A 13942-nucleotide genomic window follows, 5' to 3' on the forward strand; every position below is an offset into this window, starting at 1 on the left:
AAACTTTCACAGGAAATCCCATAATGATCCCCTCACTTTGTTCGAGGCTGATACTTGTAGCTGCAACTGCTTTTAAGCAACCTGGTAATGCTTTTGCAATTGGATCAAGAACTGCAGAGAAGTATGCAATAGGTTTCTTTAAATTTCCATGTCTCTGAATTAACACAGATAATGCACATCCTTCTCTTTCACTGCAATACAGTTCAAAATCTTTCTCATAATTTGGCATACCTAAAGCAGGAGCTTGGCATAAGCTCTTTTTCAGGTTCTCGAAAGAATCCATCTCAGCATCATTGAGAATAATTGGATCTTTTACATCTGACTTTGTCAGTCTTTGTAGTGGTTTTGCAATTACTGAAAATCCACTTATCCATTGTCGACAGTAACCAACCATTCCCAAGAACATTCTCACCTGTCTTTGTGTTCTTGGTGGTAACATTGCTTGAATCATTTTTATTCTCTCTATTGTTACTTGTCTTTTTCCCTTTGCAATTCTGTGACCAAGATATTTTACTTCTTGTTTGCAAAACTGTAGTTTTGCTGGGGACACTTTATGTCCTTCTTCTGCAAGGCGATTTAACAGAATTATTGTGTCTGTTACACAATTTTCTCTTGTCTTTGCAGCTATTAACAAATCATCAATATACTGCACTAGCGTAGACCTACCAGGTAAGTCTAGGTTTTCTAATGATCTTTTTAACAATTCATTAAAGATTGAAGGACTTTCTGTATAGCCCTGAGGGATTCTTGACCATCCGAGGGTTTTACCTTGGAATCTGAAAGCAAATATTTCATAACTGTCTGGATGTAAGGGAACAGTAAAGAATGCATTGCAAAGGTCGATGACTGTATACCATTCAGCATCATGTGGAATCTGAAATAGAATTACTGCTGGATTTGGAACCACAGGACAACATGGAACGACAATTTGATTAACCTTTCTCAAATCTTGTACTATTCTAAATGTTCCGTTAGACTTTTTAACTCCCATAATTGGTGAATTACAAGAGCTACTCTTCATTTCTTTTAATACACCTTGCTTAATTAATTTTTCAATTATAGGTGTAATACCTTCAATTGTTTCTGTTTTCATTTTATATTGTGGAGTGTTTGGAAATTCTATTCCCTGTTTCAATGTAATTTTTACTGGATCTACGTTTTTCATCAGACCCATCTCATTTCCAGTAAAATCCCATATTTCTGATTTCACTGTTTCTTTGAGTTCCTCAGGTAAATCTTTTTCTTCAAATGCAGGAAACAATTTTGTTTCTTCTGCTTCCATCATCATCATTGTCATTCTGTATAAACCATCTTCCTCCATTGTTTGTAACTCAACTCCATCAGGAGAACAATATATTCTACAATTCATTTTACATAGGATGTCTCTGCCTAATAGATTTACTGGACTACTATTACAAACCACAAATCTGTGTTTGTCTCTATAATTTCCAATTTCAACTGGTACTGGATCAGTTAAGTCAGTTTTAATTTGTTGATTACTTACTCCGACAACTTGGATGGTATCCCCAGAGAGAGGTAGGTTTTCAATTTCCACTGATCTAACAGTAGAACGGGTAGCACCAGTGTCCACTAGAAAAGTGATGTCTACATCATTAACTTTCCCGTTTACAAAAGGACCAGACTGGTCAACCTCAAGAGTGGCTCCAACAACACACTCTTCCTCCTCTCTCGGGCACCGTCAGCAATAATCATCAGAATCACTGTCTTGACTTTCTGCTAACAAAAATTGTTGTGAAGCATTTTGCATTTGAACCCTTTGCTGTTTTTGCTGTTTTTGTGGTTTTATTACCTGCTCACTTCCCTGAAATCCCACATTTGGATTATATTTTTGAACTCCCCCACAATTTGGAAAAGGTGGTTGTGGCAATTGGTCTTGACGATTATTCACCTGTTGTTGTTGCTGTTGCTGTAACTGTCGCTGAATATTAAATTCGTTTAACCCCTGTTGTATCTGTAGCTGTCTCTGCAGGTCAACACCATTCTGCATCTGTGGATTCAATAAGGGATTCTTTAAGTTTTTAGGAGGATGAGGACACTCGTCTCTCCAATGTCCAATTTCGCCACAATTAAAACAAGGTAATCTTTGCTTCAACTCCTCGATCTTTGGGCTAAATTTCTTTGGGAAATTATTATTTTTAAATTTTCCTTGTATCTGATTTGTATTTCCAGTTTGAACAAAATTAGTGTTCTTATTTCCCATGCTGGAAATCTGTTGCTCAGCCACTTTTACCTGAGCCCACATGGCTTTCTCCTTAAGCTTCTTCTGTTTTACTTCTATTTCATCACTGCAATACTTTGCTTTTCTTAGAATATCATCTACAGATAGTGATTGCCATCCGACAATACTAGTTCTGATCATTTCTCCAATTTCAGGTTTTAGTCCATAAACAAATCTATAGACAAAATGGCTCATGTCTTTTTCATCTAATTTTTCATAACCACTATATTGTTTAAAGATTAACAGTAGTCTTTCATAAAAGGAATGAACTGATTCTTTTGTTTCCTGTTCTGTTCTTTCTATTTTAACCCAATCGACTTCTTTGGGTGGAATTTTGTTTTTCATCCAAACAATTACTTTCTCATAGAAATCCATTACAAGTGGATTTGGAGCACCTGTTTCTTTAATTCGCTCAGGTTCTATTTTTGGCCAACTAATCGATATTTTGCATTCTGTCCAAAGATCAGATGGAACAACAATGTCAAAAAATCCATCTAAATCAATCCACAGAACTTTTGACACTTTGATAAATCTATCGACTTGCCTGTACCATTCAACTGGTTTTTCCCTCAATTTTGGAAAGTCATTTGTAAATAACAGAATGTCTTGTCTCGACCACGGGATATGAACATATCCTCCACCTGCAACTTCTCTCATTGGAAATTGTTTTGACAATTTTTCCAATCTTTCATCTTCCTTCTTTTTCGTCCATTTTACTCTCCATTTATTCAGTTCTCCTAGCTTTTTGATATAGACAATCAAATCTTTTATATGAACTATTCTTCCCATTGAGTTCAAACTCTCAATGTCACTTTCTGAAAAATCTAATCTGTAATGCTTTGCAAAATTCTTTTGTTTACTCACATCGATTTCAAGTTCTGCTGCTAGATCCTCTATTTGATCATATTTGTTTTTCGTTTTCCACTGAATGCTTTTACAAATGAACAGTAGTTCATCATCTCGATAGTAATTTAAACTATCTGGACCAATTGTTCCAATTATTAATTCTTCAATATTCGCTTTTAATTTGGCCACATCAAGTTTTGGTGTGGTTACCCTGGCTTCAGGACTCCCTTTATCTGATATAGCACCCATTGGTGTTTTTGGAGATAAATCCTCATTAAAGGTTAAATCAGGCATTCTCGATTTAGAAGTGTTTATTTCAGATAAATCTGAATAAAATTTTTCAGCAGCTTTTTGAATTTCTGTATTTAAAGGAATAGTTAATCCAGTTTTGTTTGTTTCCTTTTGGTCAAATACGGGCTGAACAGGACCAATTGTTACTGGAACTGTCACAGCTTCCATGCCTTTTGTCATTCTTTTTATTAATTCTTCTTTTGATCTTAAATATTCATTATAATCAACATCTTCAACATTTCTTGCCTCTCTTGAATAATCTTTTGGAGGTTCTCTTGCTCTTGGAGCCATTGTAAAATGTCTACCTTCATTTCGAGCATTCTCGAATTCTGATCTTCTAGGAGTTTCAATGATTTCACAATTATTTGGATAAAGTTTAGGAGCTTCATTAATTGGAGGTGCACTCGGTGAAGTTTCAGTAGAAACCACCGGAGTTGACCATGATCTAGGAGGTCTCAAAGGCTGATTCTTTCTAGCAGTTGTATATATTTCTTCCATAACTGCATCCTCAGACTCACTTTCCATTGATTTCCCTGTAGGAGAACCCATTACCATTTCATGAATTAAATACAATCCTTCACTCATGTTTCCCTGTCTCCACATTCGCAATCTATCTTCATGAGTTTCTCTTTTCCAAGATGGATTTTTAGAAGGTCTTTTAATTCCACTAGCTTCTCTTTGTAACTGATACATCTCGTCTTCCCACTCAACTAAAGCTTCGAATTGAGTTGGTCTAGGTTTTGGAACAAGAGCATTCATTTTCTCTCGTAAGTTTCTTAAGACTCTTACATTAAATGAACCATCATCAGGCCAAGTTAAAACGCCGTCGTTTTTAGTATAACGTTTCCAACTATCGAACCATAAGACAGTATGATATCCATATTCACCTTCCATATACGCTGCAGGTGTTTTATACTTATGAAGTAATTTACCACTTCGCGTTTCGATTTTCTTGTCAGGTGAAAATAAATTCTTAAATTTCTGAAATAATGTTGGCTTTTTCTCAACATGTTTAAAATGATAACTCATTTTTAAGAGTTAAATCTAATTCACAAAAATCGTTCGTAAAATATTTCCGGGATGTTCCGTACAACAACCAATCCGTGCGCGAAACACACCAACAAGCCAATGACAGTTGAGCCACGTCACTTTTCTGCTCAACCAATAAATTTGGAGTTTTTCCGAAAGACCAATCAGCTCACAGGCCGTCAGAGACTCAAGAGCCAATCAGAATATAGCTTGTGACGTAGGTCACCCAATCCCAGCGCGGCTCTGTGACGTACACAGCAGCTGCGGTTTCTCGCTTCTCACTCCTGGCGCTTACCCCTCCTTCACAAAATCTTTTCACAGCGCCATTTTAAGAACACTTTTCAGTGTAAATTAATTCTTAACAATGACTATAAAGACAACATCTGTTCGTTTCACTATTTAAGATAGTTTACATACATTCAAGTATCCACACTTCGGAATAGACGGCGCTATTCACACTAAGGATAATATTCAATTGTCAGTAGAGTAACCTTACCCCACCCTTCTAACACGTATAATTATGAACTCGCTTTGCTCTGAACCCACCGCGAAGTGAAAGTTCTAAGAGTTCCACTTGAACATAAAATACAATTCAAACTCGCACTTTTATACGGAAAATTCCCTAATTTCAAACACACATGAAATCCGTACAGGACTCTCACCTGTTTATAGAAATCATGCACCGTTAGCAAAATAACGACGTTATCCGTACAGGACTTTCACCTGTTTATAGATATGAAACATGTACCCGTACAGGACTCTAACCTGTTTATAGATAATCATGTACCGACGCTAATTTACCCTTCACTCAAGCTCGGGTATAACTAATACTCTCATCACAGTGAGTTTTATGGAAGGCGCTTTGTCCCTATTCTCATGCTGCTCTAATTTCTTAGAAAATCCTCACTATACAAGATTCAGACCTAGCCCTAAAACTGTGCTGCTCGGCGACAACACTATGGTACACGGCGATACCTCTTGTGATACTCGGCGATATCACTACAAACAGAACAGATGGCTTGCGTGACTAATTTCTCGCCACACAATCTATACCGGTATAGCTTACAGATAGGCACGAAAAACGAACTTAACATGTGTTAAAACATCGATCCTATTTCCATACCATAACGTTTTAGTAACCTTTAGCAACCAACATATTACCTTGGTTACCCTTAGCAACCATCAATTTCTGCTACCAGAGAATTGATCCAGCGGCCTATAGAAAATATATCATAAACAACGCTACCCAATTTCATAACCTATAAACAAAATTCTATACTAAATATGGACCCATTTATAAACCTGACATATTTTTGGGCCTACTGAATCAGGTGGTCAGATTAAATCTATATACACATTATCTACAAACTATATACATTTTATACATCTGCGAAAGGAATGTTGTCATTAGAATAAAACTTAACCATTTAAACGACCACCATTTGGCGACGTGATCTAGCTAATAGTAACCTACACTTCTGAATAATCAAGACCAGCTTGTTTGTCAAAAGTAAGATTTTATTTACTAAATTATGGTATATAAGTTGATAGTTTTATAAATGAATTTTATTTGCAATAAAGCAAGCATAATTGTAAGAAATATGGGAAAAATACAATTTAAGCAAGTAAATCAAATTTAAAGTGAATATATAAAGTTTAGCATTTCTAAAACCTAATTCCCTAACTGAGCTAAATAGATAGAATTTAAAGAAAAGTTCTTTGAGGATTCTTACGTGCTCCACGCAAAGTCCAACAGCACATCACCCTCATCGGAAAGTCAGAAAGCAGCAGCCAGCCCATCCCTAGGGACATGACTTTTTATACCTTTCTATGCTAACTAAACTACGCAAAGGAAAGTTTTCAGAAATCTTCGACGTCCCATTGGCTGAGAGTGACAAGTGACATGTCACCCAGTTTTCAAAAAGTTCCACTAAATCATATTTCTTAGAGACCATTGTCTCTTCCACGTGAAGCCAGAAGCTTCCTCATATTGCAACAAATGTATAAAGTCATTCTCGCAGCGTCCATTGACTTTCATTAGACTTCCGCGGATGCCAAGTTAAGGCTGACAAAATGTTCACTTTTGACCTTGGCCATGTCCGACAGAATGATGACAGCACATTAGTTTTTTGCTTTGTGAACGCAGCTTTTGACGAATTATTTATTTCAGAATGGGCGTCTCGTGACTTTCTGCAGAATTACATGTCAGCTCTTTTCTGCGACTCAAATTTACTAGGCCCAAAAGCAGGCAACTTATGATTTCTAGTATAAAACAAACACAAGAAAAGTATTAATGTAAGAAATAATATAGATTCTGTATCCACCCCAAGATTTACTAATTAATTAACCCACCCGATTAATCAAAATGTTACCTAGCCATTGCAAACAAATAAAGCAGCGTTTATATCTACCAGTCTCCGTTATTTCATGAGACTCATATGCACCTAGAATAGTAGAAATGACATCACACAAACAAGGAAAAGCAAAACAAGCACATGCTTCTTTTAAGTTTGCAGCAGTTAGTAATGACAAAAACGAAAACAATAAATTATTTTATTATTTTGCACGAACAAAAAGATGCAACAATTATGCACGTTTATGAGCACACATATTAGTCCCCCCATGTGTAAAGTTTAATCTAAGTTGTATTAGCACGACATATCACAAATCATTAATATTTTTATTCATGTTATGGAAATGTGACTTCGCGAGTTTAAACAAAATTTTTTTTTCTATCTCGCTCCATCACTACCACTAGGATAGCTTGTCTATAACGTTGACTTTACAACCACCATCAGTAAGGGTCGCTTAGACTGGTGCAAGGTGCCCACTAGAATAGTGGACATCATATGCCAGGCTAACTTCTCACATACACTAAAGCCAGACTTCTCCTCCCTTACCACAGTGATTATAACTACCCCCCTAGACTCACAACAGGACAGGGATCTGCTAGACCTCATGCTGACCTCGGCAGCTATAATGGTGGTCTCTAAATGGAAGGAGACTGATAAGGCGTCTTTCAAGGGATGGCTCAACTGGATAACGTACCTTAGGGGCGCAGATAACACCGCACTACACAACTCACCCTGGAAGCCGGCAACCAGGGGTATGTGGTCAATGGTGAATGAGTGCCTGGGCCACTACGAACCCCCGTGAACTGCACCATAACAAGGATGCCGCCCACATAGGTCTCTAACGCAGACTAAGATAGAACAACAAGCAGGCTAACTTTGCGCGCAACTCCTCTTCTCTCCCCCTCTTATTTTCCTGCTCCTTCTTTTCTTTTCTCTCAATTACTTTCACTCCTATAGTAGGACAGTTGAAAGGGGTGCATCCGAACATGTAAACTTCAACTTGATCCAATGTCATGCACGGCCAGTTTGGGATGTTACCCCGTGATGGGAAAGTGATGTTAAATGTATGTGTAAAAATTCTTAATAAAATTCTCTGAAAAAAAAAGCAATAAGTATTTGGTCCATGCTTCACAAGAAAGAAGTGGAAGTGAAGCCGACACATGCTGCCCACTTAGGAGGTCGCAAATAAGAGTGACACTGAATGCCAACAAATAGTACTTCACACCCCTGGTCTGTCACATGCAACAGCGCATGTGCACTGTCTTAGGTGAGACTTAAAAAGAATTTGTCATATAGGGCAGTTAGGGTAAATGCATTTAAGAGCTTTGATGATGCGTGATTGGTCTGAAGTGAGATGAAAAGAACATTAGAAACATGAAATAAGATTCCTCTCAATAGCAACTGGTGTAGACTGTCTCTAATCGCCTAACAAAGGGTACGAAAACTGCCAAAGAGCGAAATGCAACTAGTAAATGTTGCCTCTCTCCTGTCTGACATCACAGAGGCCAACCAGAATCACACATTCAAATTTCTTTGAATGTGACACTTTAACCACCCAGAAATGCACCAGTACACAATTTCCAGAACACATCCCAGAATGACTCAGAGTCCCATTTGTAATGGAAACGTGCTTGCCCAGCACTTTAGAGTGCTAACCTCTCTAAAAGATCATACTAAGGTTAAGAGGGCACTATACAAATGCCAACAATCAGAGCTGGCCTTTGTTCAGAGAGTGCACTGGGTGATACTAAATTTGGCACCTCCTCCCATTTCTCCATATATGTCTTTTTATTGATTTTTCAAAACAGAAACAAGTATCTTAACAACTGACACCTGCATTCAGGCACCTGAGGCTCACCGGTCCTAGGACATCCATTTCACTGTTCACCCATACATAACATTCACACACTGGGCGGCTCACAGGCCTTCCATTCACTGTTGTACACTTGTAAGTTCTGTGCCTCGCCCAATATGACCCCCCTGCACCGCCCTCTGTTTACACCCTGGACCCCTCCTTCATCCTTAGGGGTCCTCATCTGCTGTGGCTCTCCAGGGGCCCCATACCTTTTCAAACTTCCTTGGGCATCCCTGTGCCTGATACACCATTTTTTCTGGCCTCATACATCAATCAAGGTTTGCTTCTCAGGCCCACAGTGATGGAATTTTATCTCGCCCCCAATGTCTGATCACAACACGACATGCAACCATCTGAGCAACATTACAAAACAATAGTGTGTAGTGATTCAGTGTTGTTCCCCCCAGATTCCCAGGCTCACCAGCTGTGGAGTAAGTTCCAGCGTAAAGTCTATGACTTCTGATATCCTGCAACCCACCTCCCTTCAAAAGCCCTGGATTTTGGGCCAGGCCCAGAGCGTGTGTGCCACGGTTCCCTTCAATTGGCCACCTCTTTGACAGAGATCATTGTTAGACCTACTCATATAGTATAGCCGGGTCCTCGTGATTTTAGCTCTGCAAAAGAGTTAAAACTAAATTAATTGGAACCCCGCCCGTATGGCCATCTCACACGCACCCCGGTCATCGTCCTCCGGTCTACCGAGGTCTCTTTCCCACTTGTCTTCGAGGCTCTCCAGCGGGAAGACTCATGTAGGAGCGTAGAATATATTTGGTACACTGTGTAATGAGTCAAAGGGGACCCCAGCACTGTACACTCCACGAGTGACTCATTCAGCACCTCGTGCAACAGTTGCACATGCCTAAGCAGTAAGTGCTTTCATTTTTGGTACCGGAGATACTGACTCCCTGTCACTTCATACTGCGCTTGCAGCTGGGTGAAAAGTATCATCCCACCATCCCGCTACAAATCACCCACTCTGCAGATCCAATTTTTTATGGCCCTCTATCTACCACAATGCTCTTGGGATTGGGGGGCTTTCAATGTCAGTTTCCCTTCCAGCCCATTGTCCATTCCTCCACTTTAACTGTTTGTGTTAAAAAAAAATGGGAGGGGAGGTGAGGGGCAGGGCTGGACTCACTGGCCGTAGCGGGCACCCAGCTTTTCCCCAGTGGGCCGGAGGGATGGGTGTGGTTTTGTGCCAGTGGGGGCGGGTTTTGTCACTGGGGGCCGGTTTTGCCGCACTGCTGCAATATTTATTTGTGCGTTTTTATATAGCGCGGACTTTACCCGAAGGTGTCAGAGCGCTTCACAATAGGAACAGAACTGATACATGAGAACATTACAAGTGAACAAAATACAAAAGCAAACGTTACATTAAATGAAGCAATAATGACAATCGTGAGTCAACAAAATACAAGAGGTAGCAAACGGTGCATTACAAAAGTGACAACTGTGAACCAACAAAATATAAGAGGTAGCAAACGGTGCATTACAAAAGTGACAACTGTGAACCAACAAAATATAAGAGGTAGCAAACGGTGCATTACAGGAGGAAAAAGTGACGTGTGCAGGTTACAAAAGCGTACAAAGTAAACAGAGGTATAATACGGCAATATATGCTGGGCCCTCAAGCACAAGAACAAACATTACATAGGCCATGGTGGCACTTGTGCAGGTATCAAAAATAAACAAATGTAAGAGGTAGAAAACAGTGTGTTACAAGAGAAAGTGACGGGTGCATGTTACACACGAGTACCAAACACAGGTAGAAAGATAATACCGCAATAAATGGCAGACTCTCAAACCACAAGAACACACTGGAAAGACGCTTCCATAATCATGTACAGTAGATTTTTCTATAATGGAAGGGCTTCCTTCAGATAATAGAGAGGGCATGGATTACATTTGGAAGTGTCTTTGAAGGAGGAGAACTTTGAGGTTAGTTTTGAAGGCCTGGGAGGAGGTGGTGGTCCGGAGCTGCGGCGGAAGGGAGTTCCAGATGCTCACGCGTTGCCTGAGAAGGATTGTGCCATTGTTCTTTCCTTCCTGAAAGTGGGAGGTTCAAGCAGAAGATTTTCCGCATTACATGATGGTCTAGAGCCTCCAGAGAGTTTCAGTTTATTCGCCAGGTAGCGAGGAGAGGAGGAGTGCAAGGCTTTGTGGGTGATACAAGCAGTCTTGTAGATAGCTCTAGCCTCGATTGGAAGCCAGCGGAGGGTGGATAACATCGGTGTGATGTGGTCGCTTCTTTTGGCCCCATAAATGAAACGAGCTGCTGAATGGAAAACAGATTTAAGGGGGGACAGGTGGGATTTGGGGAGGCCAGTAAGAAGAGAATTGCAGTAGTCAAGTCTGGAGAGGACCAGCGATTGCACCAGGGTTATAAGGTCCTGCTCCGGGAAGAAGCGACAGATCCCCCAAAGAAGGCGCAGATGGTATCGAGCAGACTTTGCAATGGAATTGATGTGGGGGTTAGATTGAGTTTTCTGTCGAGAATGACACCCAGGGATTTTGCGCTGTCCGCAATGATGGGTTTAGTGTTCAGTAGATTCAACTGATCCATCCATGATTGCACCGGGGGAGGAGAGATTGAAGAGGAGAAGAGGAGGAATTCGGTTTTGGAGGGATTCAGAATCAGTTGATGAATAAACATCCAGTTATGAATGGAGTCGAGAGTAGAGCTTAGGATAGAGAGATCGTGAGTGGAGGCAACCTTGAGGTAGATTTGAGTGTCGTCAGCATAGAGATGATAGTGGATCCCGGATTTACTTAGGAGATTTCCTAGTGGTTCTAGATAGAGGTTGAACAATGTGGGTGCAAGTATAGAGCCTTGAGGAACACCTTGACCTACCGCCACAGGAGATGAAAGACTGTTCACTATTTTGATCATTTGTGATCTATCTGAGAGGAAGGAGGCAAACCATTTAAGCACAGTGCCCTCCATGCCCATTCTCTGTTTAAGAATGTTGAGAAGGGTGTTGTGAGTGACTGTGTCAAAGGCTGCAGAAAGTTCAAGGAGAATTAGAAGACAGGTCCCCCCCTGAGTCGAGGATACTCAGCGCGTCATCAACCACTTGCAGTAGGGCTGTTTCAGTGCTGCAGTTTTGAATGAAGCCAGACTGGAAATTGTCAAGAAGATCATTGTCCTTGATATGACGAGAGAGTTGTTTCGCTACACATCTTTCTGTAATCTTCGCAAGAAAGGGTACGTTAGTGATGGGGCGGAAGTTGTTGAGGTCAGACGCATCAGCAGTTGGTTTTTTAAGAAGCGGGGTGACCTGCCCAGTTTTGAAGGAGACAGGAAGGGAGCCTTGATAGAGGGAGAGGTTGACCAGAGTTGTCCAGTAGGAGAGAGAAAGGGTATAAAAGTCAATGGCAATGGCACTGGGGATGGGGTCCAGATGATGGTTGGAGGGCTTTGTTTCGCGAATGCACTTGAGAAGGGCATCTTCAGATATGGGGTCAAAGTTTTGCGAAATGGCTAAGGATTTGCACTCCTCTGGAGGGGTAGGATGAGCGACCTGATCCACAAGTGATTTCACTTTTTCGTCGATGAATATAGCGAAATCCGCTGCTCTCTTTGTAGAATCCTCCAGCTTGGAGGAAGGGAGAGAGCAGTCAGGACTCTTGATGAGATCAAATAGATTTTTGGGTCTTTTTTTGGCTGAGTCAAGGAGGGTTTTGAAGTGTGCCGCTTTCCCAAGGAAGATGTGTTTGTGGTACTTGGATCTTGCGGAGCGAAGCGTGGACAAGTTATCGGTGGAGGGCACTTGCCTTCATTGTTTCTCCAGGAATCTTAGCTGCTTCCTTTCTTCATAGAGGGATTTGTTGAACCAAGGTGCTGAGGGGGTGGGCCTTAACCTTTTGCTTTTGAGTGGAGCGACGTTGTTGATTTCATCTGCAAGAACTGTGAAGCATTGGGAGGTGAGATCGTCAACATCTAGGTTCGGGTCTAGCCTTGGAAGTGATAACAAAGCTGATTCACAGAGGGGACCGACATCAATATTTTTAACATCAAGGAATCAGGAGATAGCCCTCTTGGGTTGGCCCCCTGTAACAAAAGCGGGAGCGGTGCTTCTGCTAGCCCTCCCTCCCTCCCATGGCTGGGCGAGCAGCAATCTGCCAGGGCTGGTTGCTGTTCCCAGTCCGGCCCTAGTGAGGGAGGAGGAGAAAGAAGAGCCATGAGAAGAAAAGCAGTCAAAATGCAGACATGGGCACCAGCTGCATCCAGTAACAGTATTTAAATGCACTTTTCTTTGGAGCCACATAGGAAGACTGATCCAGGCAACTTCTGCGCCCCTCTAAAAGTCTGTGCCCTGTGCAAGGCCCAGGTAGCACCAGTGGCGGCTGGCATCTATGGGGAATGGTGAGGTGAGCTAATGGGTGGTGGGTAAAAATAAAAAACACGTACCGGCGACACGTCTGACTCCGACCCCTTTCACGCTGCACATCTTCCTCCTGCAGCACAAGCCCTTGAGAAGTGCCTTAAACAACCCTGGTGCTGCTCTCTGCAGCCGCGGTCGGTAGGAGAGTACCTGCCGGGGCAGTGACGTGGGGAGGGGGAGGGGCAGGGTGGGGGTTAGTAATGTATGGATAATGGATGTTTGCAGGTAAGTAAGCATATAAATAAATCAAACGAATGTTGTTGCGTGCACTGCATTGCATTTGGGGATGCAGTGCACGCAACGATATTCGTTTGATTTATTTATATGTTTACTTACCTGCAAACATCCATTATCCATACATTACTAACCCCCACCCTGCTCCTCCCCACGTCACCGCCCCGGCTTGTACTCCCCTACCGACTGCGGCTGGCTCTCTGGCTGTGACAGCAGTGCCCTGATTGGAGAGAGAGGCATCACTCGCCGCTCCCAAGGACGCTGGACCCCTACACTTACTCTAACCCAGCTGTCTTGAGACAACTGGTTAGAGGTTTCAAAGTGCGCATGTCTGGCTGGCCGTAGCAAGACGGCCGGCCAAAAAGACTCGTGCACTATGAAACGTGCAGAGTCAGCCCACCTTCCTCCCTGCTGCTGTCACTCAGCAGTGGTCCCTCGCCCTCCTGACTCGAGTGTCAGGAAGGGGTTATATTGAAAAATAAAATGGTAACAAACCAACTTTATTACAGCCGGGGCCTGTGCAGTTAAGAGTGGAGGGGCAATGGGGCCAGGTGGGGGAATTAGACCCCCCCCCCACACACACACACACACACAAAAAACCCGGCCCACCGAGATTACCTGCACGGGCTGCGGCTGCATTTATTGCCATTTTATTTTTCAATTCTAGGGCATGGGGGCATTTTAACCAGTGGGGCGGCGCTCCTCAGCT

Source organism: Lissotriton helveticus, chromosome 1_1 (genome assembly GCF_964261635.1).
Source record: "Lissotriton helveticus chromosome 1_1, aLisHel1.1, whole genome shotgun sequence".
In the NCBI taxonomy this organism is placed as follows: domain Eukaryota; kingdom Metazoa; phylum Chordata; class Amphibia; order Caudata; family Salamandridae; genus Lissotriton; species Lissotriton helveticus.